This window comes from Symphalangus syndactylus, chromosome 1 (genome assembly GCF_028878055.3).
Source record: "Symphalangus syndactylus isolate Jambi chromosome 1, NHGRI_mSymSyn1-v2.1_pri, whole genome shotgun sequence".
NCBI classification, from domain to species: domain Eukaryota; kingdom Metazoa; phylum Chordata; class Mammalia; order Primates; family Hylobatidae; genus Symphalangus; species Symphalangus syndactylus.
Genome location: NC_072423.2, coordinates 140,523,594 through 140,551,568, shown reverse-complemented (window position 1 = coordinate 140,551,568; position 27,975 = coordinate 140,523,594). Strand labels below are relative to the sequence as shown.

General features: G+C 37.2%; 1 long non-coding RNA gene and 1 pseudogene across 1 annotated transcript in view; one reads left to right on the top strand and one right to left on the bottom strand.

The window, feature by feature from the left end:
• Nucleotides 1-27,975, top strand: part of LOC129486328 (uncharacterized) — a 314,853-nt gene that overhangs the window by 156,401 nt on the left and 130,477 nt on the right. The window lies entirely within an intron of this gene.
• Nucleotides 13,955-14,052, bottom strand: LOC129461270 (uncharacterized; annotated as a pseudogene).

Genomic DNA, 27,975 nt, shown 5'->3' with positions numbered 1-27,975 from the left:
TTTCTTGTGGGACAAGTCTAGTGATGAAATCTCTCAGCTTTTGTTTGCCTGAGACGGTCTTTATTTCTCCTTGATGACTAAAGGATATTTTCACCAGGTATACTATTCTAGGATAAAAATGTTTTTTCTTTAGTATTTTAAATATGTCATGCCTCTCAATTTTGCCTATAAATTTTCCACTAAAAAGTCTACTGCCAAATAGAACTCCATTGTATGTTATTTGTTTGTTTTCCCTTCCCAATTTTAGGATCCTTTCTTTATACTTGACCTTTGGGAGTCTGATTCTGAAATGACCTCAGGTTTCCTTTGGGTTAAATCTGAATGTCTATAACCTTCTTGTAGTTGAACATTGATATCTTTCTCTAGGTTTGGGAAGTTCTTTGATATTATCCCTTTGAATAAATTTTCTACCTGCATCTCTCTTTCTCCTCTTTAAAGCCAATATCTCTTACATTAACCGAGCCAGCATGTCTTAGTGCCCAAGGCCAGTGACATACTCCCTGGGTATTGCTGCTTTTTATTCAGAGCCCAAAGCTCTTTAGTTAGCAAGTGATAAATCCTGGCACTTTTGAGATTCTTTTTTATTCTTTTTTTTTTTTTGTCTTTTCTGTGTATTTTCAAGTAGCCTGTCTTCAAGCTCACTAATTTTTTCTTCTGCTTGATCAATCTGCTATTAAGATACTCTGATGCATTCTTCAGGATGTCAATTGCATTTTTCAACTCTAGAGTTTTTGCTTGATTCTTTTAAATTATTTCAGTCTCTTTGTTAAATCTACCTAATAGAAATCTGAATTCCTTCTCTGTGTTATCTTAAGTTTCTTTGATTTCCCTGAAAACACCTATTTTGAATTATCTGTCTGAAAGGTCACATATCTCTGTTTCTCCAGGATTGGTCCTTGGTGCTTTATTTAATTGGCTGAGGTCATGTTTTTATGGATTGTCTTGATGATTGGTGCCTGGGCATTGAAGAGTTAGGTATTTATTGTAGTCTTTGTAATCTGTTTTTAATTTAATTTAATTTAATTTATTTATTTATTTTGTGCCCATCTTTCTTGGGAAGGCTTTCCACGTAGTCAAAGGGACTTGGACCCCAAACCCAACAATACTGTATTTTTTGCAGATTTGTAGAAGTACTGCTTTGGTTGTCTTGAATAAAATCGGGAAGAATTCTCTGGATTACCAAGCAAAGACTCTTGTTCTTTTCCCTTACTTTCTCCCAAACAAACTGAGCCTCTCTCTCTGTGCCTAGTCACCTGGAACTGGATGGGGGGTGGTGATGAAAACACCCCTGTGGCCATCACCACTGGGACTATGCTGGGTCAGACCTGAAGTCGGGACAGCTGGGTCTTCTCCAAGGCTTTTCTCTTCAAGATGGAAAGATTCCCTGGCCTTGGCCATGTCCAGAGATGCTGTTTGGGAGGCAGCATCAGTCAAAGACCTTAGCAATTTACCTGACATTTTTTTTGCTGAAGCTAAACTGGCACTCAAACCACAATATAGAGTTCTTCTTGCTTCCCCCAACTCTTTTCCCCCACCATATTTTTACAGGAGACTCTCCCTGTGGCCGCCACCACCACTGGCCCATGGGAGGTTCTGCCAGGCCACCACCAATGTTCACTTAAAGCCCAGGGCACTTCATTCAGCTTGTGGTGAATGCTGCCATGTCTAAGATTCACCCTTTAGGACAGTGGGTTCCCCTTTTGCCCAGGGCAGGTCCAGAAATGTTGTACAGTAGCCCAGGCCTGGACTCGGGTACTCCAAGAGACTACTTGTTGTTCTACTCCACTGGCCAAGCTGTTACCTACATTGCAATACAAAGTCCCTTTACTTTTTCATTGGCTTTTTTTTTTTTTTTTCAAATAGAAGCTGTCTTTCACCATAGTCTCCACAGGTGGAAATGTGGTGGGTCATACCTGAAGTCATCATGTGCCAGTGCCCAAGGATCATTGCATACTCCCTGGAAATTGCTGTTTTTTATTCAGGGCCTAAAGCTCTTTAGTCAGCAGGTGGTGAATCCTGCCAGGACTGGGCTCTTCCTTTCAAGGCAGTGAGTTCCTATTTTGCCCAGAATTTGTCTAGAAATGTCTTTTGGAAGCTCAGGCCTGGAATGAGGGCCTCATAATTCTGCCTGGTATTCTATCCTATTGTGGCTGAGCTGGTATCCAACATTCAAGAAAAATTCCTCTTTACTTTTCATTCTACTCTCCTTAAGTAGGAAAAAGGAGTCACTTTTATTGCTATGATCTACACTGCCTGGGGTTGGGGGAGAGATGGTGCAAGCACTCCCTTAGCTGTCTCAGCTGGTGTCTCCCTAGGTTACATGCCACCCTAGTCCATGGGCTCTAAGCACCACTTAGGAGTTGCCTAGGAATTACAGTCTTTGTGTCCTAGACTGCCTTTTAAGCTTACCTAGGATTGCAGAGCTCTTCAGCCCCCGGTAATAAGGCTGCTGAGAAACTCAAGTTCTGACTGCTGGGATGGGGTACTTTCCCTCTCGGTATGGCTGGTCCAAATCCTCTCTCCACATGCAGGTGCTGGTTGAAACCGGAATGACTTTTTTCTCTGCTGTGAAAGGGAAGCACTGGGTTTAATGTAAAATACCCCAGTTTCTGTGCTCTCCCTTCCCAAAGTACACAGGTTCTATTTCTGTGTTGCATGGTGGATGCTGTGGGCTGTGGGAGGGGTGGCATCAGTGATTAAAGACTGTCTCTACTGTCTTCCCCGGTGTCTCTTTCAGGGATATGAATTTAAAACGGAATAGGATTGTTCACCTAATTTTTGGTTCTTGTGATAGTGCTTTTCTGTGTTCAGATAGTTGTTAAAAATGTGGTGTTCTAGCAGCAGGAACAAAAGGTGTAGGCTTCAACCTAACCACCTTGCTCCACCCTCATGAGCTTTTTAGAAAAATGCCATCTTAGCTGCCAATCCTGATCCTGGACTCTTCAGGATAATCTTGACCTGTTACGGTTCACATTTCCATGTAACCGTGTCAGTGATGATACACTTGAAGAGACTTGCTGCAGGTTTGGTACCGATAGCTGCCATCAAAGTGAATCTTTTCATACGATTTAGGGGTCCTGTGTGTGAAAGAGTCTTATTAAAAATTACCTTAATGGTCTAAGGGGCATTCTTTGGCTTTGGGAAAGAAGGATAAGGCTCTGGAAAGGATAAAAATGAAAATGATCTGTCTCACATGTTCCTCTTTCATCTTTCAATCCTGACTTTCTAGTTCAGAGGTTTCCAAATACCCATTTATAAACCAAAGTTGATTTGTAACTATATTATTCACATTTTGGTGAGATAAGAAAAATGTATTTATAAATTTCTTTTTGGAAACTATGGTGATGATTAATGATAAACTGGAAAGAAAATAATTGCTTGTCAAAATAAAGTTTTACAATCTTCTCTATAGTCATTAAAACTTTTGTGGGACCTTTCCTGGTTCATTATGTACAACTGTTTGGGCACTGATACCGTAGTTCACCAGAATTTAGACTCACTGAATTGGACAATTATCTCTGCCCTATAGTCCAGGGTCTAGAGAGATGCTAATAGCAATTTTCCAGTCTAGTAGATTTCATTTTTTTCTTTTTTTTTTTTTGTAAATTTCAACGTATATATTTTAGATTCAGTGGGTATATGTGCAGGTTTCTTACATGGGTAAAAAATGTTACCCATGATGCTGAGGTTTGGGGTACAGATGATTGTGTCACTCAAGTAATAAGCATAGTTTCCAATAGGTAGTTTTTCAGCCCTCCTCCCACTCCTTTTCTCTCTCCTCTAGTATTCTCTAGTGTCTATTGCTCCCACCTTCATGTCTGTGTGTACCCAAGGTTTAGCTCCCACTTATAAGTGAGAACACGCAGTATTTGGTTTTCTGTTTCTGCATTAATTCACTTAGAATAATGGCCTCCAGCTGCTTCCATGTTGCTGCAAAAGACATAATTACATCATCATCATTTTTACAACTTTTGTAAACATGTTTTATTTGTTTTTCTTATACCATCAGAACTGAAACTACTGACTATCATTTCCCTCTATCCGAAAAATCAGTGTAAAACACATACTGATGCTTCTTTTAAAAAATAGCAATTTAAAAGGTAGAAGCAACAGGCATTTGATATCTTTTCCTTCTAAAAAAACATTCAAGCTGTAGGAAAACATGGCACCAAGAGTGTTAAGATTATTCGTTAGAGATTTTCATCAGTACCTGTACCAGTTTACATGACAATACAGCAAGATTCAAGGATTAATGACAGACAACGTACGTGTCATAAGGAATAATACATAGTACCAATCCTTAAAAAAGTTATTGTCTCAGTGTAACTGTGAAGTTTTCAAAAAGACATCTAAGCACAGCAGCAGCCATCCAGGTTAGATCCCATATTTGTTGCATATCTTTCAAAAACTGCCAATCAAAGCCGAGCTTTGCGTTTTGGCTTTGTGCTGCATAGTATCAGTTGCTACTCAGTGTTTAGCTCCCACTTACAAGTGATAATATGTAGTACTTGAATTTCTTTTCCTGTATGAATTCTCTTAGGGTAATGTCCTCTAGCTCTATCCATGTTGCTGCAAAGGACATGACTTCATTCTTTTTAATGACTGTATAGTATTCCATGGTGTATATTTACCACATTTTTCTTTTTTTTTCTTATTTTTATTTCAAATTTTTTTGGGAACAGGTGGTTTTTGGTTACATAAATAAGTTCTTTAGTAGTAATTTCTGAGATTTTGGTGCACTCATCTCCTGAACAGTGTACACTGTACCCAGTGTGTAGTCTTTTGTCCCTCACCCCTCTCTCAAACTTCCCCCAAAGTCCCCAGAGTCAATTATATCATTCTTATGCCTTTGCATCTTCATAGCTTAGCTCTCACTTATTCTTGAGAACATACAATATTTGGTTTTCCAATCCTGAAAGTTACTTCGCTTAGAATAATCGTCTCCAACTCCATCCAGGTTGCTGTAAAATGCCATTATTTTATTCCTTTTATGGCTGAGTAGTAGTCCATTCTGTATCTTCACCACATTTTTATATGCTTGTTGGTTGATGGGCATTTAGCCTGGCTCCATATTTTTGCAGTTGTGAATTGTGCTGCCATAAACACGTGTGAAAGTATCTTTTTCATGTAATTACTTCTTTTCTTCTGGGTGGATACCCAGTAGTGGGAGTGCCGGACCAAATGATGGTTCTACTTTTAGTTCTTTAAAGAACCTCCACACTACTTTCCATAGTGGTTGTACAAATTTATATACCCAGCAGCAGTGTAAAAGTGTTTCCTTTTCACCACATCCATGCCAACACCTATTTTTTTTTCAAATTTTTAAATTATGGCTATTCTTGGAGGAGTAAGGTGGTTGTATCTCATTGTGGCTTTAATTTGATTTCCCTGGTCATTAGTGATGAACATTTTTTCATGTTTTTTGGCCATTTGTATATCTTCCTTTGAGAATTTTCTATTCATGTTCTTTGCCCACTATTTGATGGGATTATTTGTTTTTTCTTGCTGATTTGTTTGAATCCCTTATAGATTCTGCATATTAGTATTTTGTTGGATGCGTAGTTTGGGAAGATTTTCTCTCACTCTCTGAGGTGTCTGTTTAATTTGCTGATTTATTTCTTTTGCTGTGCAGAAGCTTTTTAGTTTAATTACATCCCATCTATTTATCTTCGTTTTTGTTGTATTTGCTTTTGGGTTCTTGGCCATAAACTCTTTGCCTAAGCCATTGTCAAGAAGAGCTTTTATGATGTTATCTTGTAGAATTATTATGGTTTCAGGTCTTAGATTTAAGTGTTTGATTCATCTTGAGTTGACTTTTGTATAAAAATCTACATGTGGCTTGCCAATTATCCCAGCACTATTTGTTGAAAAGTGTGTCCTATGCCCACTTTTTATTTCTGTTTGCTTTGTTAAATATCAGTTGGCTGTAAGTATTTGGCCTTATTTCTGGGTTCTCTATTCTATTCCATTGGTGTACATGCCTATTTTTATACCAATACCATGTTGTTTTGGTAGTGATAGCCTTGTAGTATAGTTTGAAGCCAGGTAATGAGATGTCTCCATTTATTTTCTTTTTGCTTAGTCTTGCTTTGGTGATGTGGGCACCTTTTTGGTTCCATATGAATTTTAGGGTTGTTTTTTCTAGTTCTGTGAAGAGTTATGGTAATTTTATGGGAATTGTGTTGAATCTGTAGATTGCTTTTGGCAATATGATTATTTTCACAATGTTGATTCTACCCATCCATGAGAATGAGATGTGTTTCATTTATTTGTGTCATTGGTGCTTTCTTTCAGCAGTGTTTTGTAGTTTTCCTTGTAGAGATTTTTCACCTCATTGGCTAGGTATATTCCTAAGTATTTTATGTTTTTTTGCAGCTGTTGTAAAAGGGATTGAATTCTTGATTTGTTTCTCAGCTTGGTCGTTAGTGATGTATAGCAGTGCTACTGATTTGTATACATTGATTTTGTATCTTGAAACTTTACTGAATTCATTTATCATATCTAGGAGCTTTTTAGATGAGTCTTTAGGGTTTTCTAGGTATACTATCATATCATCTGGGAACAGTGACAGTTTGACCTCCTTTTTAGTGATTTGGATGCTCTTTATTTCTTTCTCTTGTCTGATTGCCCTGGCTAGGAATTCCAGTCCTATGTTGAATGGAAGTTGTAAAACTGGGGATCCTTGTCTTATTCCTGTTCTCAGGGAGAATACTTTCAACTTTTCCCCATTCGGTGTTATGCTGGCTGTGGGTTTGTCATAGATGGTTTCTGTTACCTTGAGGTATGTCCCTTCTATGTCAGTTTTGCTGAGGGTTTTAATCATAAAGCAATGCTGGATATTGTCCAATGCTTTTTCTGCATCTATTTAGATAGTCATATGATTTTTGTTTTAAATTCTGTTTATGTGATGTATCACATTTATTGACTTGTGTGTGGTAAACCATCCCTGCATCCCTGGTTAAAAAAAAAAAAAACTTACTTGATTGTGGTAGATGATCTTTTTGATACGCTGTTGGATTTGGTTAGCCAGTGTTTTGTTAAGGACTTTTGCATATACGTTCATCAGGAATATTGGTCTGTAGTTTACTGTTTGTTATGTCCTTTCCTGGTTTTGGTATTGGGGTAATACTGGCTTCATTTCAGCCATTTTAAATTTAGGGAGAATTTCCTCTTTCTCTATCTTTTGGAATTATTTCAGTAAGATTGGTACCAATTCTGTGAATGTCTGATAGAATTCAGCTATGAATCTGCCTGGTCCTGGACTTTTTGTTGTTGTTGTTGGCAGTTTTAAAATTACCATTTCAATCTTGCTACTTGTTGGTCTCTTCAGAGCTTCTATTTCTTCCTGATTTAGTCTAGGAGGGTTGCATATTTCCAGTAGTTTGTCCATCACCTCTAGATTTTCTCATTTGTGCATGTAAAGGTGTTCATGGTAACCTTGAATGATCTTTTGTATTTTTGTGTTATCAGTTGTAGTATCTTCTGTTTCATTTCTAATTGAGCTTATTTGGATCTTCTCTCTTCTTTTCTTGGTTAGTCTCACTAATCGTCTATCAATTTTGTTTATCTTTTCAAAGAACAAGCTTTTTGTTTTACTTGCCTTTTTTTGTTTCAATTTCTTTGATCTCTGCTCTGATCTTTGTTATTTCTTCTCTTCTGCTGGGTTTGAGTTTGGTTTGTTCTTGTTTCTCTAATTCCTTGACGTGTGTGTGACCTTAGATTGTCTATTTGTGCTCTTTCAGACTTTTGAATGTAGAAATTTAATCCTATGAACTTTCCTCTTAGCAGTGCTTTTGCTGTATTCCAGAGGTTTTCATAAGTTGGGTAACTATTATCATTCACCTCAAATAAGTTTTTAACCTTTATATTAATTTGATTGTTGACTCAAAGATCATTCAAGAGCAGATTATTTAATTTCTATGTATTTATATAGTTTTCAGGGTTCCTTTTGGGGTTAAGAGGATACTTGATATAATTTTGATTTTCTAAAATTTATTGAGACTCATTTTATGGTCTATCATATCGTCTATCTTGGATAATGTTCCATGTGCTGATGAAAAGAATGTATATTCTTCAGTTGTTGGGTAGAATGTTCTGTAAATTATCTGTTAAGTCCACTTCTTCTAGGGTATAGTTTTAAGTCCTTTATTTCTTTGTTGGCTTTCTGTCTTTATGACCTGTCTATGGCTGTCAGTGGAGTATTGAAGTCCCCCACTATTATTGTGTTGCCATGTGTCTCATTTCTTAGGTCTAGTAGTAATTGTTTTATAAATTTGTGAGCTCCAATATTAAGTGCATATATATATTTAGTATTGTGATATTTTCCCATTGGACTAATCCTTTTATTATTGTATAGTGTTCCTCTTTGTCTTTTTAAGATGTTGTTGCTTTAAAGTCTGTTTTGTCTGTTATAATAATAACTACTCCTGGTCACTTTTGGTTTCCATTTGTCTGGAATATCTTTTTGCGTTCCTTTACCTTAAGTTTGAGTCCTTATGTGTTAGGTGAGTCACTTGGAGACAGCAGATAGTTGGTTGGTGAATTTTTATCTATTCTGACATTCTGTATCTTTTAAGTGGAGCATTTAGGGCATTTACATTCAATGTTACATTGAGTTGTGAGGTACTGTTGTATTCATCATGCTAGTTGTTGTCTTAATACCTTGTTTTTTTATTGTGTTAGTGTTGCATAAGCTCTGTAACATTTATGTTTTAAAAATATTCTATTTGTTTTTTGAGATTTTGTTTCAAGATTTAGAACTCCTTTTAACATTTCTTGTAGTGCTGGGTTAGTAGTGGCAAATTCTCTCAGTATTTGTTTGTCTGTAAAAGACTTTGTCCTTTATTTATGAAGCTTTGTTTTGCTGAATACAAAATTATTGGCTGACAATTATTTTGTTTCATTAGGCTAAAGATGGAATACCCATCTCTTCTGGCTTGTAAGGTTTCTTGTGAGAAATCTGATGTTAATCTGATTGGGTTGCCTTTACAGGTTATCCAATGCCTTTGTCTCACAGCTCTTGAGATTCTTTCTTTCATCTTGACTATAGATAACCTGATGACTACGTACTTAGGTGATGATATTTTTGTGATGAATTTCTTAGGTGTTCTTTTAGCTTCTTGTATTTGGATGTCTAGATTTCTAGCAAGGCCATGGAATTTTTCCTCAATTATTCCCTGAAATAAGTTTTCCAAACTTTTCGATTTTCTCTTCCTCAGGAACACCAGTTTTTCTTAAGTTTGGCCATTTAACATAATCACAAATTCTTGGGGACTTTGTTCATTTTTTAAAATTCTTTTTTCTTTGTCTTTGGGTTAATTTCTCTAAATTTGTCCTTCATTTCGAGAAGGTGTGATTATTTTTTCTTTATGATATATGTTTCTATGGAGAATTTTTTATCCATATCCTGTTTTTTTTTTTCAAATTTTAAGTTGGTTTTCACCTTTCTCTGGTATCTTTTTGAGTAGCTTAATAATCAGCATCTTAAATTCTTCATCTTGCAATTCAGAGATTTCTTCTTGGTTTGGATCCATTGCTGGGGAGCTGGTGTGATCTTTTTGAGGACTGTTATAGAATGCTGTTTGGTCATATTATCATAATTACTTTTCTGGTTTCTTCTCAGTAGGGTAGCATATTTCATTGGAAAGGTCTGAAATACAAGGCCTACTGTTCAGATTCTCCTGTCTCATGGAGTGATCCCTTCATGTGGTGCTCTTTCCCTTCCCCTAGGAATGAGGCTTCCTGAGAGCTAGACTGCAGTGATTGTTATTGCTCTTCTGGATCTAGCCACCTAGTGGGGCTAACAGGCTCCAGGCTGGTGCTGGGGAATGTCTGCAAAGTCCTGTGATGTGGTCCAACTTCAGGTGCCCCAGCCGTGGATACCAGCACCTGCTCTGGTGGAGGCTGCAGGAGAGTGAAATAGATTCTCTTAGAGTCCTTGGTAGTAGATATTTTTAGTGTGCTGGCTTTCTGAAGTGCTGGTTATGCTAGCAGTGAAGCTGTCTTGCAGACACACTCAGGACCCCTGTTAGCCAGGATGTTGCAGGCATTGGAATTAGGTATTGTCTTCTCCTTCCTGGTATCAGGGTTATTCTGTCATGAGTTGCTGTAATGATCTGAGTTGGTTGGCCTTCAGCCAGGAGGTGGCACTTTCAAGAGAGCACCAGCTGTGTGGTAGTAGTAGGGGGACCAAAGCTTGCCCTAAATTAGTCAGTGTAAGTATTTTGGTTTCTAAGGCAATGGGCGGGGTCATAGAGCTCCCAAGAGTTTTTATCTTTTGAGTTTGACTATGAGAGCATATAGAGAAGTACCATCAGGTGGGGGCAAGGTTAGGTGGGTCTGGGCTCAGGCTCTCCTTAGGTGGGGCTTGCCATGGCTACTGTGGGGGCCAGAGGGTGGTTTTGGGGCCGATGGGGTTATGGCCCAGAGGGGATATTGTCTCTCTCTTCTTTGTCAATATAGTTCACCAGGGAAATAGAGGATAGCCAATAGCGAGAGGCCTTACCCAGCTCCCACGTGGTTGATGAGTCCAGTCTTGCTCCTGCAGTGCCCTGCTCAGTACTTGCCCCAGGCTGTGAGCTTCCCCACTGAGAAAGCAAACTTGGCTTTTGGACCTCACCCCTCCCTGCCTGCCCACTTCATTAGCACCAGCTGCTGGACTTGTATTTGTGGTAGCTCCTGCTCATCTCCCAGACTTTACTCAGGAAAACCATGCCCAGTCAAAACCACTACCAATTTCAGTTGGAAGCTTCCTTCACCCTGAGACCTCTCCCCTATTCCTCTGGCTGTCTTCCCCTAGGGACCCTGTGAGATGTAGTCAAGGATGGCTTCCCTGGACTTGAGCTGGAGACTGGGAGTACCTGCAAGGAACTTCCCACTGCTGCTTCTACTTTTATATTTTGTATTTTGCACAACTCTTTAAATCTATTTCAGCTGTAAGTCAGGCTAAATCTTTCCCCATGATCTGCGTTTTTAGATTCACCAGTGGGTATGTGCGTTTGGAAGCAGGTTTTTCCTGTCTCACACTTTGGGAACTCACAGTTTTTTGCTTGTCTTGTGGTATTTGCAGTGGCATGCTGCTTCTTTCAAAGGATCTGTGAATTCTTTTAGTTTGTTCGGTACCTTCCTGCAGGGGTTCTTGGAGCGAAAGATCACAGTGTGAGTTTCCACACACCATTCTGTCTATCCAAGTGGGAGCTGCACATTAGCTCTATCTCCTATCCACCATCTTGTCCCCTTAATCACATTTTCTTTATCTAGTTCACTGTTAATGGATATCTAGGTTGATTCCATATATTTGCTATTTTGAACAGTGCTGTGATGAACATAAGTGTTAATGTCTCTTCATAGTTTCTTGTATAGTTTCCTTTGCTGTGCAGAAGATTTAGTTTAATTAGTTTCCACTTGTCACTTCTTGTTTTTGTTGCATTTGATTTTGGAGTCTTCATTATGGCAGATAATGCAGGGTTTTCTAGGTATAGTATCATGTTGTCTGCCAAAAGAGATAATTTGACTTTCTGTCTTCTTATTTGGATGCCTTTTATTTCTTTATCTTGCCTGATTCTTTGGGCTAGGACACTCTGTACTATTCTGAATAGGAGTGGTGAGAGTGAGCATCCTTGTCCTTTTTCAGTTCTCAAAAGAATGCTTCCAGCTTTTATCTATTAAATATGATGTTGGTGGTGGGTTTGTCATTGATTGCTGTTATTATTTTGGGCTATGTTCCTTAATTGCCTATTTTATTGAAGGTTTTTAACATGAAGGCATTCTGAATTTTACTTAAAGCTCTTTCTGCATCTATTGAGATGATCATGTGTTTTTTTGTTTTTAGTTTTGTATATGTGATGAATCACATTTATTGATTTGCTTATGTTGAACCAACCTTGCATCCTAAGAATAAAGCCCGCTTGGTCATGGTAGACTAGCTTCTTGATATGCCACTGGATTGTGTTTGCTAGTGTTATGTTGAGGATTTTGTGTATCTATGTTCATCAGGAATGTTGGCCTGAAGTTTTCTATTTTCACTGTGTCTCTGCTAGAGACTCAATATGCTGGCCTCGTAGAATGAGTTAGAGAGGAATTCTTCCTTCTCGTTTTTTGGGAATAACTTTAGTAGGATTGGTACCAGTGCTTCTTTATATGTCTGGTTGAATTCCACTGAGAGTCTTTCTGGTCCAAGGCTTTATCTGGTTGGTAGGTTTTTTATTACTGATTCAATTTTGGAACTCATTATTGATCTGTTCAAGGTTTTAGTTTCTTTCTGGTTCAATTTTGGGAGATTTTATGTTTGCAAGTATTTATCAATTTCTTCTCTAGGTTTTCTTGTTTGTGTGCCTGCAGGTATTTACAACAGTTTCAGAGGGTTTTCTGTGTTTTATGGGTGGCTGATGAGTTTCCCTTTGTCATTTCTGATTGTCTTTATTTGGATCTTCTTTCTTTTTTCTTTATTAGTTCAGCTAATGGTTTATCAATGTTATTTGTCCTTTCAAAGAACTATTATGTTTGGTTTCATTGATATTTTGTATGGGTTTCCTCATGTCCATTTTATTCAGTTCATCACTCATATTTGTTATTTATTTTCCTCCACTAGCTTTGGGGTTGGTTTTGCTCTTTTTTATAGTTCCTCAAGGTGTGTCATTAGATTGTTAATCTGAGTTCTTTTTAACTTTTTGATGTGGGTGTTAGCACTATAAACTTTCTTCTTGAAACTGCTTTAGCTGTGTTCCAGAGAGTCTGGTATGTTGCAACTTTGTTTTCACTAGTTCCGAAGAATTTCTTGATGTCTGCCTTATTTTTGTTCTTTATTCAAAGGTCACTCAGAAGCACATTTTTAAATTTCCATGTAATTCTATGCTTTTGAGAGATCTTCTTGGTATTGATTGTTATTTTTACTGTGCAGTGGTCCAGGAGTGTGGTTAGTATGATTTCATCTTTTGTGAATTTGTTGACAATTGTTTCATGGCTGAGTGTGTCATTGATGTTAGAATATATGCCATGTGCAGATGAGAAGAGTGTAGATTCTGTTGTTGTCAGGTGGAGTATTCTGTAGATATCCATTATGTCCATTTGGTGAGATGTTGAGTTTATGTCCCGAGTATCTTTGTTTATATTCTGCCTCAGTGATCTGTCTAATACTATCAGTGAGTTGAAGTCTCTTACTATCATTGTGTGATTATCTAAGTATTTGAAGTCTCTAAGAATGTGTTTCGTGAATCTGGGTTCTCCTGTGTTGAGTGCATATATATTTAAGAGAGTTAATTAAATCTTCTTGTTGAATTGAATGCTTTATCATTATGTAATGCCCTTCTTTGTCCTTTTTGATCATTGTTGGTTTAAAGACTGTTTTGTCTGAAATAAGACTAGCAACGACTGCTGTCTTTTTTGTTTTCCATTTGCTAGACAGATTTTTCTCCAACTCTTTATGTTGAGCCTATGAGTGTCCTTGCATGTAAGATGGATCTCTTGAAGACATCATAGAGTTGAGTCTTGCTTCATTATTCACTTGACACTCTGCCTTTTAAGTGGGGCGTATGGTCCATTTATATTCAAGGTTAATATTGATATTCGTGGATTTGATCCTGTTATCATTCTGTTAGCTGGCTGTTATGTACACTTGACTCTGTAATTGCTTTATAGTGCCAATGGTCTATGTACTTAATTGTGTTTTTGTGGTGGCCTATAATGGTCTTCTGTTACCATGTTTAGCACTCCCTTAAGCACCTTTTCTCAGGCCAGTTTTGTGGTAATAATTGCCTTACCATGTTATGGTCTAAAAAGGATTTTATCTCTGTTTTACTCATGAAACTTGGTTTGGCTGGATAGGTTTTGTTCATTTTTTAAATACTTTTTTCTTTATTTTGGTCTGAGTTGTTTCAAAGAACTGGTCATCAAGCTCTGAGATTCTTTTTTCCCTCAGACGAGTATACTCTGCTGTTCATACTTCCAGTTGTGTTATAAAAATATGCAATGCTTTAAAAATTTGCATGTCTTCCTCACACAGGGGCCATGCTAACTTTCTCTGTATTTTTCCAATGTTATTAATAGTACATGTGCTGCTGAGGTGGTTACTACATTCTTTTTCACAGCTATGTAGTATTCCATGCACCATATTTTCATTATCTAATCCACTGTTGATGGACACCTAGGTTGGATCCGTATATTTGCTATTGTGAGTAGTGCTACAGTGAACATACAAGTATAAGTGCTTTTTGGTAGAATGGTTTATTTTCCTTTTGGTATATACCCAGTAATGGGATTGCTGGGTCAAATGGTAATTCTATTTTAAGTTCTTTGAGAAAATTTCAAACTGCTTTCCATAATGGATGCCCTAGTTTATATTTCCACAGTATATAAGCATTTCCCTTTCTCCACAACCTTGCCAGCATCTGTTATTTTTTGACTTTTCGGTAACAGCCATTCTGACTAGTGCAACTCATTGTGGTTTTGATTCCCATTTCTTTGATGATTAGTGATATTCATATGTGTGTCAGCCATCTGCATGTCTTCTTTTTAGAAATGTCTGTTCATGCCCTTTGCCCATTTTTATTAGGGTTATTAATCTTTTGCTTGTTGAATTGTTTAAGTTCCTTACGGATTCTGGAAATTAGACCTTTGTCAGATGCAATGTTTGCAAATATTTTATCCCATTCTGTAGGTTGTCTGTTTTCTCTGTTGATAGCTTCTTTTGCTCTAAATAAGCTCTTTAGTTTAATTAGATCCCACTTGTCAATTTTTGTTTTCATTACAACTGCTTTTGAGGACTTAATCATAAATTCTTTGCTAAGTCCAATGTCCAGAATGGTATTTTCTAAGTTTTCTCCTAGGATTTTTACAGTTTGAGGTCTTCTATTTAAATCTTTAATCAATCTTAATTAATTTTTGTATATGGTGAAAGGTAGGGATCCAGTTTCATTCTTTTGCATATGGCTAGGCAGTTATCTCAATACCATTTATTGGACAGGGAATCCTTTTTTCATTGTTTATTTTGATAGCTTTGTTGAATATCAGATGGCTGTATGTGTGTGGCTTTATTTCTGGTTTCTCTATTCTCTTCTTTTGGTCTATACGTCTGTTTTTGTACCAGTATTATGTTGCTTTGGTTACCGTAGCCTTATAGTACAATATAGTTTAAATTCAGGTAATTTGATGAATCTGGGTTTGTTCTTTTTGTGTAGGATTGCACTGGCTATTTGACCTCTTTTTTTGGTTCTGTATGAATTTTAGAATAGTTATTTCTAATTATTTGAAAATGGATGTTGTTTAATAGGGATATTGTTAAGTTTGTAGATTGCTTTGGGCAGTATGGCCATTTTAGCAATATTGATTCTACCAATTCATAAGTGTGGAAGGTTTTTCCATTTGTTGATATCATCTCTTATTTCTTTCAGCAATGTTTTTAAATTCCCATTGTAGAGATCTTTCACCTATTTAGTTAGGTGTATTTCTAGATATCTTATTATTTTTTGGTGGCTAGTATAAATATAATTGCATTCATTTTTTTTTAACTTTTTTATTTATTTTTATTTTTTTTTTATTAAACTTTAGGGTTTTAGGATACATGTGCACAATGTGCAGGTTTGTTACATATGTATCCATGTGCCATGTTGATTTCCTGCACCCATTAACTCGTCATTTAGCATTAGGTGTATCTCCTAATGCTGTCCCTCCCCCCTCCCCCCACCCCACAACAGTCCCCAGAGCGTGATGTTCCCCTTCCTGTGTCCATGAGTTCTCATTGTTCAATTCCCACCTATGAGTGAGAACATGCGGTGTTTGGTTTTTTGTCCTTGCTATAGTTTACTGAGAATGATGTTTTCCAGTTTCATCTATGTCCCTACAAAGGACATGAACTCATCATTTTTTATGGCTGCATAGTATTCCATGGTGTATATGTGCCACATTTTCTTAATCCAGTCTATCGTTGTTGGACATTTGGGTTGGTTCCAACTCTTTGCTATTGTGAATAGTGCCGCAATAAACATACGTGTGCATGTGTCTTTATAGCAGCATGATTTATAGTCCTTTGGGTATATACCCAGTAATGGGATGGCTGGGTCAAATGGTATTTCTAGTTCTAGATCCCTGAGGAATCGCCACACTGACTTCCACAATGGTTGAACTAGTTTACAGTCCCACCAACAGTGTAAAAGTGTTCCTATTTCTCCACATCCTCTCCAGCACCTGTTGTTTCCTGATTTTTTAATGATGGCCATTCTCACTGGTGTGAGATGGTATCTCACTGTGGTTTTGATTTGCATTTCTCTGATGGCCAGTGATGAGGAGCATTTCTTCATGTGTTTTTTGGCTGCATAAATGTCTTCTTTTGAGAAGTGTCTGTTCATGTCCTCTGCCCACTTTTTGATGGGGTTGTTTGTTTTTTTCTTGTAAATTTGTTTGAGTTCATTGTAGATTCTGGATATTAGCCCTTTGTCAGATGAGTAGGTTGCAAAAATTTTCTCCCATTGTGTAGGTTGCCTGTTCACTCTGATGATAGTTTCTTTTGCTGTGCAGAAGCTCTTTAGTTTAATGAGATCCCATTTGTCGACTTTGGCTTTTGTTGCCATTGCTTTTGGTGTTTTAGACATGAAGTCCTTGCCCATGCCTATGTCCTGAATGGTATTGCCTAGGTTTTCTTGTAGGATTTTAATGGTTTTAGGTCTAACATATAAGTCTTTAATCCATCTTGAATTAATTTTTGTATAAGGTGTAAGGAAGGGATCCAGTTGCAGCTTTCTACATATGGCTAGCCAGTTTTCCCAGCACCATTTATTAAATAGGGAATCCTTTCCCCATTTCTTGTTTTTGTCAGGTTTGTCAAAGATCAGATAGTTGTAGCTATGCGGCATCATTTCTGAGGGCTCTGTTCTGTTCCATTGATCTATGTCTCTGTCGTGGTACCAGTACCATGCTGTTTTGGTTACTGTAGCCTTGTATTTGGCTCTCAGCTTCAATGTTATTGGTGTATAGAAATGCTACTGATTTTTGTACATTGATTTTGTATCCTGGAACTTTACTGAAGTTGTTTGTCAGTTCCAGAAGCCTTTTGGCAGTCTTTAGGATTTTCTAGGTATAGGATTATATCATCAATGAAGAAAGATAGTTTGACTTTTTCTTTTCTTATTTAGGTGTTTTTTTTCTTGTGTGTGATTGCTGTTGCTATCACTTACAGTGCTATGTTGAGTAAGAATGGTGAGAGAGGACATCCTTGTCTTCTGCCAGTTCTCAAGGGGGAAATCTTCCAGCTTTTCCTACTCAGTATGATGTTGACTAAGGTTTTGTCATAGATGGCTGTTATTATTTTGAGTTATGTTCCTTCATTGCTTAGTTTGTTGAGAATTACCATGAAAATATGTTAGCTTTTATTGAAAACATGTATCTATTGGGATGATTGTGTGGCTTTTGTTTTTAGTTTTGTATATATTGTGAATCACATTTATTGATTTGCTTACGTTGAACCAACTTTGTATGCAAGAAATAAGGCCTACTTCATTATGGTGAATTAACTTTTTGACATGCTGCTGGATTCTATTTTCTAGTATTTTTTTGAGGATTTTTGTATCTATATTCATCATGAATATTGGTCTGTAGTTTTCTTTTTGTATTATGTCTTTGCCAGATTTTGCTATCAGGGTGATTCTGGCTTCACAGAATTAGTTAGGGTGGAGTCCCTCCTTCACAATTCTTTAGGATAGTTTCAGCAATATTGTTACCCATGCTTCTTTGTATGTCTGTATATTTTGAATCCATCTGGTCAAGGGCTTTATTATTTTTGGTAGGTTTTTTATTACTGATTTAATATCTGAAGTCAATGTTGATATGTTTGGGGTTTCACGTTCTTTTCAATTCAGTCTTTGCAGGTTGTGTGTTTCCAGGAATTTGTCCATTTCCTCCCGATTTTCTAATTTGTGTTGATAAAGGTGATCATAATAGTTTCTGAGGATCCTTTATATTTCTGTGAGATCAGTCGTTATTTCTGATTCTGCATGTTTGGGTCTTCTCTCATTTTTTCTGTGTTAATCTAGCTAATGGTTAATTGATCTTATTTATTCTTTCAGAGAACCCACTTTTGTTTTATTTGATCCTTTATATGAATTTTTGCCTTTCAATTTTGTTCAGTCTTGCTCCAATTATAGTTATTTGTTTTCTTCTGCTAGCTTTGGTGTTACTTTGTTCTTGTTTTTCAAATTGCTCTAGATCTACTATTAGATTGTTAAATTGAGGTCTTTCTAACTTCTTGATGTAGGTGTATTTGCTACTTTTTAGATGTCTATTAGGTCCAACTGTGCAAGTGTTTAATTTAGGTCCAGAGTTTCCTTGTCAGTTTTCTGCTGCAATGATCTGTCCAACTCTGTCAATGGAATGTTGAAAGGCCACACTATTATTATGTGGCTGTGTAAATACTTTTGAAGGTCTAAAAGTACTTATTTTATGAATCTGGGTCATCCAACGTTTGGTGCATATATATTTAGAACTGTTAAGTCTTCTTGTTGTATTGAATCCTTTATCATTATATGTTACATTTCTTTATCTTTTTTTACTCTTGGTTTAAAGTTTGTTTTGGCTGATATAAGAATGGTGACCCCTGATATTTTTTTATTTTCTGTTTCCATAATAGGACTATGTACGTAAATTTGTTTCTGTGGTAGCAAGTATCTTTCTTTCATTTCCATGTTTAGAACTCCCTTAAAAATCTCTTATGAGGCTGGTGTAGTGGTAATGAATCCCCTTAGCATTCGCTTGTCTGAAAAAGATTTTATTTCTCCTTCTCTTATGAAGCTTATTTTGGGGAGAAATGAAATTCTTGGTTAGAATTTCTTTTCTTTGGGGATGCTGAAAATAGGCTTCTAGTCTCTTCTGGCTGAAAAGACCATTGTTAGTCTGATGGGGTTCACTTTGTACGTGATCTGACCATTTTCTCTAGCTGCCTTTAAGATTTTTTCTTTAGCTTTGACCTTGGACAGTCTGGTATCTATATGACTTTTTGATGTTTGTTTTTCATCGTATATCACAGGAATTCTCTTAATTTCTTGTATTTGGATGTTTATCTCTATAGCAAGATAAAATAAATTTTCTTTAATTATTGCCTTAAATATGTTTTCCAGTTTGTTTACTTTCTCCCCTTCTCTCACAGGTATGCCAGTAAGTCTTAGGTTTCATTGTTTTAAAATTTTTAAAAAAATTTTGACTGAATGTGGTAGTTTGAAGAACCGATTCAAGCTCTGAGATTTTTCAATGCCAGAAGCTCTGATGCATTTCTTTTTAAGATGCGTATCTCTTCCTTCTTTTCCTGAATTGTTGAGAAGTTTCTCTGTGTTGATTTTTAACTGTCTTGGAGCTCATTAAGCTTTCTTGCATTCCATGCTTCACATTTTCGGTCATTTTTCAGTTTTCATTTTCTTCAGGGACCACTGCTGCAGAGCTGATGTGATTCTTTGGTGATGTCACACACAATATTCAGGTTTTTCATGATGACAAAACTCTCGCCCTTCTCATCTCGAGACACCGGCACTTCCAATTTATGTAATTATTTTCATGTGTCTTTCTTTCCTTATAATGTTTTTTTTTCTTTCCCTTTTCCTATTTGCCTATGGGGTGTGACTGTAGAGAATGCTGGGTAGAGTCTTTTGGCTTTGCTTCTACTGTCCGATGCACTTCCGTCAGCAGGTTTTATATTGGACTGTGCAGTTTGATCTGTAGGCCAGTAGATGGCGCTTACAGGTAAGAACTGGCTATGGCCAATGTGGATGAGTATATACTGGGTCTTTGCTTACTGGGAGACTCTCTGCTGAGAGCCAGCCTTAGGCAATGCGCTGATCCGTGAAGTGAACAGTGGTCTGAGCTCTCTGGTAAACCCTGTAGGAGAGGATGAAGATAGGCAGGGCCAGATTAGGCAGGCCTGATTACAGGTTCCCTGATGGCAGGCACAAGCACCAACACCAAAAAGGAGATCCAGTGAGTGGCCACCAAGTTTTTAGAAGTGTGCATAGGCATGGAGCTGGGGAAATCTCTGGCTTCAAGTCTCTGCATGAGGGTGGGGCAGCCTAAACTCCTGTTCCAGAAGAATGGGTGTTCCAGATGTCTGGAGATCTTCCTGGGCGTGGAGCATAGAGGGTCCTGCTGCACCACAATCTCTGCACAGGAAGGGTGGGGAGATTCAGACTGCTAATCCACGTGAGCAGGTCCTCCAAAAGCTGGAGATATGCCTGGGCATGGAGCAAGGAGGTCCTCCCTTCACTATAGTCTCTGCGAAGTGGAGTTCAGACTGCTGATCCAGGTGGGTGGGTGCTCTGAATGCCAAGAGATTCTTAGCAGACTTTATTACTTTCAGACAGTATAATTACTGTCAGAAATACCATAAATGGCAGGGCATGCTGTGTACTATGATTCCAGGTAGTGCCTTTTATATGATAGTCTAATTTAGTCTCTATGCTAATGGGATCCCTGGAGTTGTACGGGGCCCTGCTTTCCCAAACTTATATGGCAGCTTCACACTGTTGAGGTCACTGTGGCCATGATATTACTTCCAGCTTTCCCATAATTAACTGCTTCCTGCTCCAGGCTCTTTTGCATTTACTGATGTTTTCTAGAGCCACTTTATTCCTATGACTTATTTAGAATCCAGTGTTTATTCACCACTAAAAATACTCTGTCTTTATGACCAAGAAGAGTAAATGTTGGATAGCAGTGTTAGATATGATGATCACACTGTTTATTTTTGAAGTGTTTGAAGACAAACCTTGATGGAGGCAGAATGAAGAGTAAAAAGAATTTGGCCTAAGGATTGCTAACTGTGTAACCTTGGGCAAGATGCTTAAACTCTTTAGAGCCCTTAATTATGTTGTATGCAGAATGGAGATAATAATGTATTTGCTTTACTTTTGGTGAAGATTAAATGAGATAATAGATGTAAAGTGTTTGAAACAGGGTCTAACACTTATTAGCAGTATGTATTAGCTGCTCAAAAGTTATAAATTGTCTTCTTATCATGCTTTTTAACTTGATTGTTGAAGTTTTTAAATTTGATACATTAACCTGCACATTGTGCACATGTACCCTAAAACTTAAAGTATAATAACAATAATAAAAAAAAGATTTCATGTCTTTTTTGGGTATATTACGTCTTTTATCATAATGTCATGTTCCTTTCTGTATTTAGTAATTTTCTTTCTTTTCTCTGAAGTCTACTTTATCTGCTATTCGTATAGCTATACAGCTTTTTTGTGATTGTTTTCATGGTATGTATATTTTCTTCTATTTACTTTTTACCTACTTATATCAGTATATTTGAAATGAATTTCTTGTAGACAGCAGATAGCTGAGTCATTTTGAACTATATTCTGCTATTTTTTTAATATGAAGCATTTATATTTTAATTGGTGTCTTTAAGCCCTTCATATTTAATGTAATTTTTGATGTCAGGATTTAAGGCTGCCACTTTATTGTTTTGTTTGTCTTGTTTTTGTTTCTCTCTTCTCTTTTCTTACCTTTCTGTGGGTTACTGAAATAATTTTTAGTGTTACATTTTTCCTTATCTGTAGTGTGCATGTATTTCTTTGTATATGTTTTAAAAATACTTTTCTTAGTGATTGCTCTAGAGATTACCCTATATTCCAATTTAAAATTGCACTAAATTATATACATAAAGCTCTAATCAGCATACTCCAAATCTGCCGCACATTTTCCTCCCATCCTACTGGGCCATGGGGAGAGAAAAGTGTACATTCAGTGATATGTATAAACCTTCTCAAGTAAGTGTGTAAATTATATAATTGAGTATGTATTTTAAACTAGAAAAATAGTATGTGTCATTGTAAAAATAAAGGGTAACTGCTTCTTATTTGCAATTTCCCATTCTTTTTGATACTTATCTACACATATAATCATATGAAAATTCTTCTTTTTTAAATTTTTTATTCTTTGCAGACAGAGTGTCATTCTGTCACCCAGTCTGGAGTGCAGTGGCGCAATCCCAGCTCACTGCAACCTCTGCCTCCTGGGTTCCAGCGATTCTCCTTCCTCAGCCTCCCAAGTTGCTGGGATTACTGGCGTGTGCCACCACACCAGCTAATTTTTTTTTTTTTTTGAGATGGAGTCTCGCTCTGCCATTAGTCTGGAGTGCAGTGGCATGATCTCAGCTCACTGTAACCTCCACCTCCTTGGTTCAAGTGATTCTTTTGCCTCAGCCTCCCAAGTAGCTGGGACTACAGGTGCACGCCACCACACCCAGCTAATTTCTTTATTTTTAGTAGAGGTGAGGTTTCACCATTTTGGCCAGGATGGTCTCGGTCTCTTGACCTTGTGATCTGCCTGCCTCAGCCTCCCAAAGTGCTGGGATTACAGGTGTGGGCCACCACGTCCAGCCTAAGTAGAATTTTTTATTTGATTTATTTTCACTGTTCAAGAGCTGGGGCACTGGCAGATTTCATGACCAAATATTAGAACCATGACAACTCAGGAAACCGAGTCTATTTCCTCTAAGTACCACCTATTTAGAGTCAGAAGGAACCTCCCCTGAATTTTGTAGGAATTATTTCCTTGCTTTAAAAAACATCATCACAACCTTTTGTGCCTTAGTAAACAAAATAGTCCATTTTATGCCTGTTTTTGAACTATATACAAATGAAAACATACGATTATATTATTTTATATTTTGATGGTTTTGCTCAGTATTATAGCTATGAAATTCATTCATGTGGTTTTGAGTAGATATAAATCAATAGGAAAAAGATACATAGCTCAATAGGAAAATTGGAAAAATACTTACATGGACATTTCAAAAAGAAGGAAATTCATTGGTTAAAAATGATATTTAAAAATATACCACCTCATTTGTAATCAGGAACATGCCAGTGAAAACCACTATGTTAATACATTCACCAGATTAAAAAAAATGGAGCAACACTATGTGTGAGGATGAAAAGCAGTAAGAATTTTTTTTGTGTGTGTGTGGGTAAATTGTGTAATTTCATAGGAAGACTGTCCTGTTTACTGTCTTTTCTCTGTGTGGGAGCGTCTGTGTGCAGACACAAGCACAGCAGTAGCAGGACTTGCGAAGCCTGTGGCCATGTACTTACCCCTTTCTCTAAGGAAGATGTAAGGACTTCAAAATAAGCTCATTTTATTGTTGTTGTTATTATGCTTTAAGTTCTGGCATACATGTGCAGAACGCACAGGCTTGTTACATAGGTATACACATGTCATGGGGGTTTGCTACACCCATTAACTTGTCATCTACGTTAGGTATTAAGAGCAGTAAGAATTTTTATATACTACTGATAGGTGCAAAATTCAGTACAACCATTTTGGAAAATCCCCCTGGCATAATGCTGGGTAATATACCAGAAATTCTTCTCTTCTGTATATAATATAGAAACACTGGGGTATACGTAAATCAAGATTCTTGTGCAAGAATATTTATAATAATATTTTTCACAGTTGCTCCAAATGGGAAGGAACTGGATAAATCAATTGTAGTAGGTTCATAAATAGAAAACCATATGGCAACAAAAATAAGCAAGCTACATCCGCTTTAGATTTCTGTGAATCAAATTTATTGCTTTCTTATCCATTTCATCAGTTTTCTACTGTATCTAGTGACATTTTGGAAATTTACTTGAACTAACATAAACTATGGAAATTTTTTATTATGCACATTTTGAACCTGATGGTTTACCATATATATACTAACTTCTTAAATCAAGTATTTTATGGCATTTGTTTCAGCTCAAAGAACAAAGCAAAGTAGAAAAATGTAGTGCTAGGTTCATTGGCTCTCAACAGGTCAGCACAGTGCAATCCTGCCTGACATGCACTATGACCCATTTGCCTTTGCAAAAGGTCACTGGGAATTTCAGAAAACAAAATGCAGGCAGAGATCAAACTAGTAGGAAGAATTCAATGGAAAGGGAGAACACCAGCCAATTTGGCATTATGTTGAGAAGCTATACCTATACCTATTTTTTTTTTAAACTTGTGATAGGGCATAAAAGCTGGTGAATGAGTTTCAAACTCTTAGATTCTCCCTGTCTCTTTCTTTTTCTTTCTTTCTTTCTTCTTTTTTTTTTTAACCATGAAGAGTTGACGAGGAGTGGGGATAAGGTAAGTGCTCCCTCCCTAGCCCCTCAAAATCCTGGTGGAGCACTAAGCATTCTACAGCTGGTTTATACTTAGAAGATTTCATGCAAAGCTTATGGAAAGTAACCTGATATTACACCACAGCTTTCTTCAACATCAGTCTACAACCGTTCCAACAGCAGTGCATGTTTTCAGGGTTGATTTTATGTAACTAGGCATTGCTGTCTGGCAAAGCTCTGACATGGTGCCTCCTCAAGTTAGTTCTAACTAATTAGTGTTAGAGATAGTAATAGGAGCAATTTGCTCACCTGCTTTTGATAGCATTTGCTAAGTTTTCTAGGCATAAGTACCAGACTTAAATGGCAGCATACCAGGATTATAGGCATATTGGAGAATTTCAATTGTATTTCCAAGGGAGAATTTGGCTTTCATACTCAAGCTTCCATTTGTCTCAAAGTATAAAATCACTGCACTGCATAGTAAATTTGTTGTAGTGCTTTTTGAAAGAGAGGAAATTCAGACTATTAAATGAAGATTCACAGAAATGTCTACTAAGTGATGCCCCAATAACTGTCTGCCTGATTTTATACCCTCTCCTTTGCTTGATCCAAGATCCACTCCTCAGCCTGCTTGACTGAGACATCTGTAGCTAATCTGAGTTCACTTAGTACTCTCCTTCTGGAGTGGAGGGGTTAACATTAGTTTACCAAGTCTGATCTTGACACTCGTGGGTAAGTCTCCTGCAATATGGACCAAGGTTATTTAAGCCCTGAGTGTTTGCTCAGTGTTGGATTTTAGGTCACCATATCCTCATCAGTCACTGGGTCTTCACTTTTCCCATCTGTAAAATGAAGAAATGGGACTGCATGGCTCTTACATCTAGATTGGTTAACTTAGACCTGAGCTTGTTTTTGGACAAGAGGCTTTTTCTTTCTTTCTCTCTTTTTTTTGATAGGGTTTCGCTCTTGTCGCCCAGGCTGGAGTGCAATGGCACAATCTCGGCTCAGCGCAGTCTCAGCTCACTGCAACCTCCGCCTCCAGGTTCAAGGAATTCTCCTGCCTCGGCCTCCTGAGTAGCTGGGGTTACAGGCATGCACCACCATGCCCAGCTAATTTTGTATTTTTAGTAGAGACAGGGTGTCTCCATGTTGGTCAAGCTGGTCTTGAACTCCCAACCTTGGGTGATCCACTGGCCTCGGCCTCCCAAAGTGCTGGGATTACAGGCCTGAGCCACTGCGCCCGGACCTGACGTGAGGCTCCTTACTCCTGTCTCTATGACGCTAAGTTCTTCCATTCAGACTGAGACTCCTCCGGCTGGAAAAATACTCTAAAGAGCAAAATCCCCTAATATTCTGCCTTATCTTGGTGAAACATTTCATTTCGTGAAGATCCAGCAAGTCTTGCGCTAGAGTATATCCTGAATATTCACAAAGACAGCTAACATGGACAACAGTTTAAAATGTTACTTTATATTTTTAAGATTGGGAGTTCCTAACTTTAGACCCATGGACTATGAAATTTGTGTCTGTGTATATGTGTATGCACACATTTTTAAATTGTCTTTTGGAAAAGAGCGTCTGGTGCTTTTGTCAGTGTCTTTACTGAAAGACTTGAGAACCTCTGAATTGAGGTGTGAGTTTTTTGCATATTAGAAAGGCATACGTTTAGACACAGTTTCTAAATTTAGTTAATGAACTGTATATTGAGCATATGGAGGCACATGTTAAGCAAAAATCTTCCTACTTTCTTTTCAAACTTCAGTATTTTAATTTTAATGCAGCAAATATTTTCATGATTGAATTTATTTCCCATCAATATTGATTTCTATCTCCACTTCATTTTCCTTCCCTGCCTTGCCTCTTTCTTACTCTCCCCCATTGTTTCTTTGACCTTCTTTATTCTTTTCTTCTTATTCTATTCCCTCTCTCTCCTCCCCATCCAGTTTTCTTTTCTATATCTCTAGTCTCAAATGGTTTTACAGCAGAAATGGCATGTTCTTCACTATTGTATTCTCAGTCCCCAGGAGACTTCCTGGTATACAGTAGTATGCCATTTAGTAAATAAATATATGAATGAAGCATCCAGAATGGATGCTGTTCTTATTCTATCAATTATGAGGCAATCAGCTTGAATCTAGGAGAATACTGAAAGTGTTTTTCAAGAAGGGTTCTGAGTGATCTGTGGATCAAGAAAGTAAGATTTGCTAAAAGTCTTTCCACATATGAGAAATCCCCCTGGGCTTTGAGATGTTTATTTTGGTAGCCAGTTTCCAAGATGGCCTCTAATGGCTTCTGCCTGGTGTTCACACCCTTTTGAACCCCTTTCCATTGTATCCAATGGTCTGTGTCTAAAAGTCACACCCTTTTGTGACCCCTTCCCATTGTATCAGCATTGGGCTGTGTGACCAATAGTGTATAGGAGAATGGCGGTATGTCACTTCTGCAATAAGTAACTTATATTAATTGTTGAATGACATGTTTGGGTGGTGACAGACAAGTTAATGATCTGATATTAGCTCATAAAGCTGAAGAACATCTACTTTTGCTTTTGCTGATTAATACTCAGGTTGGGGCAGTCACAAATCTTACAACTATGTTATGACCTTGAGGAAATAACTTTCCTCTTTGAAATTTCATTTTATCATATGTATAATGAAAAACATAGACAGTCTAATACTATGTAATTTTTCTAGTATAGTGTATGTGGAATTTATCAGTTTTTTGGTTGAAAATCTGAATTAATGGAAAAAAGGAGCACCTTTAACAGATATTACATTCATTGGTGTTGACTCTGAATTTCAAGTTTAAATTAATGTGCTTTGAGAACTTCGTATTGAGAGTCTGATATCTTTTGCTGATATTTTTGATGGGTGAAATTATTTTGTTTAAAACAAAGAGTAAAGAAAAGGGGAAAAAAGAAAAATGGCATAAGGTTGATCACACCATTTTATGAGTTTATGTGGCATGACTTTTAAATTTTTTTAAATTTCAATAGGTTTTTGGAGAACAGATGGTATTTGATTACATGAATAAGTTCTTTAGTGGTGACTTCTATGATTTTGGTGCACTCATAATGCAAGCAGTGTACACTGTACCCAGTGTGTAGCCTTTTATTCCTCACCCCACTCCCACCCTTTCCCTGAGTTCCCAAAGTCCAGTGTATCATTCTTATACCTTTGCATCCGTATAGCTTAGCTCCCACATATAAATGAGACTATACGATGCTTGGTTTTCCATTTCTGAGTTACTTCATTTAGAATAGTAGTCTCCAATTTTATCCAGTTCGCTGCAAATGCCATTATTTCTTTTGCTGTGCAGAAGCTTTTTAGTTTAATTAAGTCCCATCTATTTATCTTTGTTTGCTACATTTGCTTTTGGTTTCTTGATAATGAAGTCTTTGCCTAAGCCAATGTCTAAGAGGGTTTTTCCAATGTTATCTTCTAGAATTTTTATGGTTTCACGTCTCAGACTTAAGTTTTTGATCCATCTTTAGTTGATTTTTGTTGTGTAAGGTGAGAGATGAAGATCAAGATTCCTTCTTCTTTGTGTGGCTTGCCAATTATCTCAGCACCATTTGTTGAATAGGGTATCATTTTCCCATTTTATGTTTCTGTTTGTTTTGTCAAAGATCAGTTGGCTGTAAGTATTTGGCTTTATTTCTTGTTTTCCCCTTTATTCTGTTCCATTGGTCAGTGTGCCTATTTTTATACCAGTACCATGCTGTTTTGGTAACTATAGCCTGGTACTATAGTTTGAAGTTGAGCAACGGGATGTCTCCTTTTTTTTCTTTTTCCTTAGTCTTGCTTTGACTATGTGGGCTCTTTTTTGGTTCCGTATGAATTTTACGATTTTTTTTTTCTAGTTCTGTGAAGAATGGTGGTGGTATTTTGATGGGAATTGCATT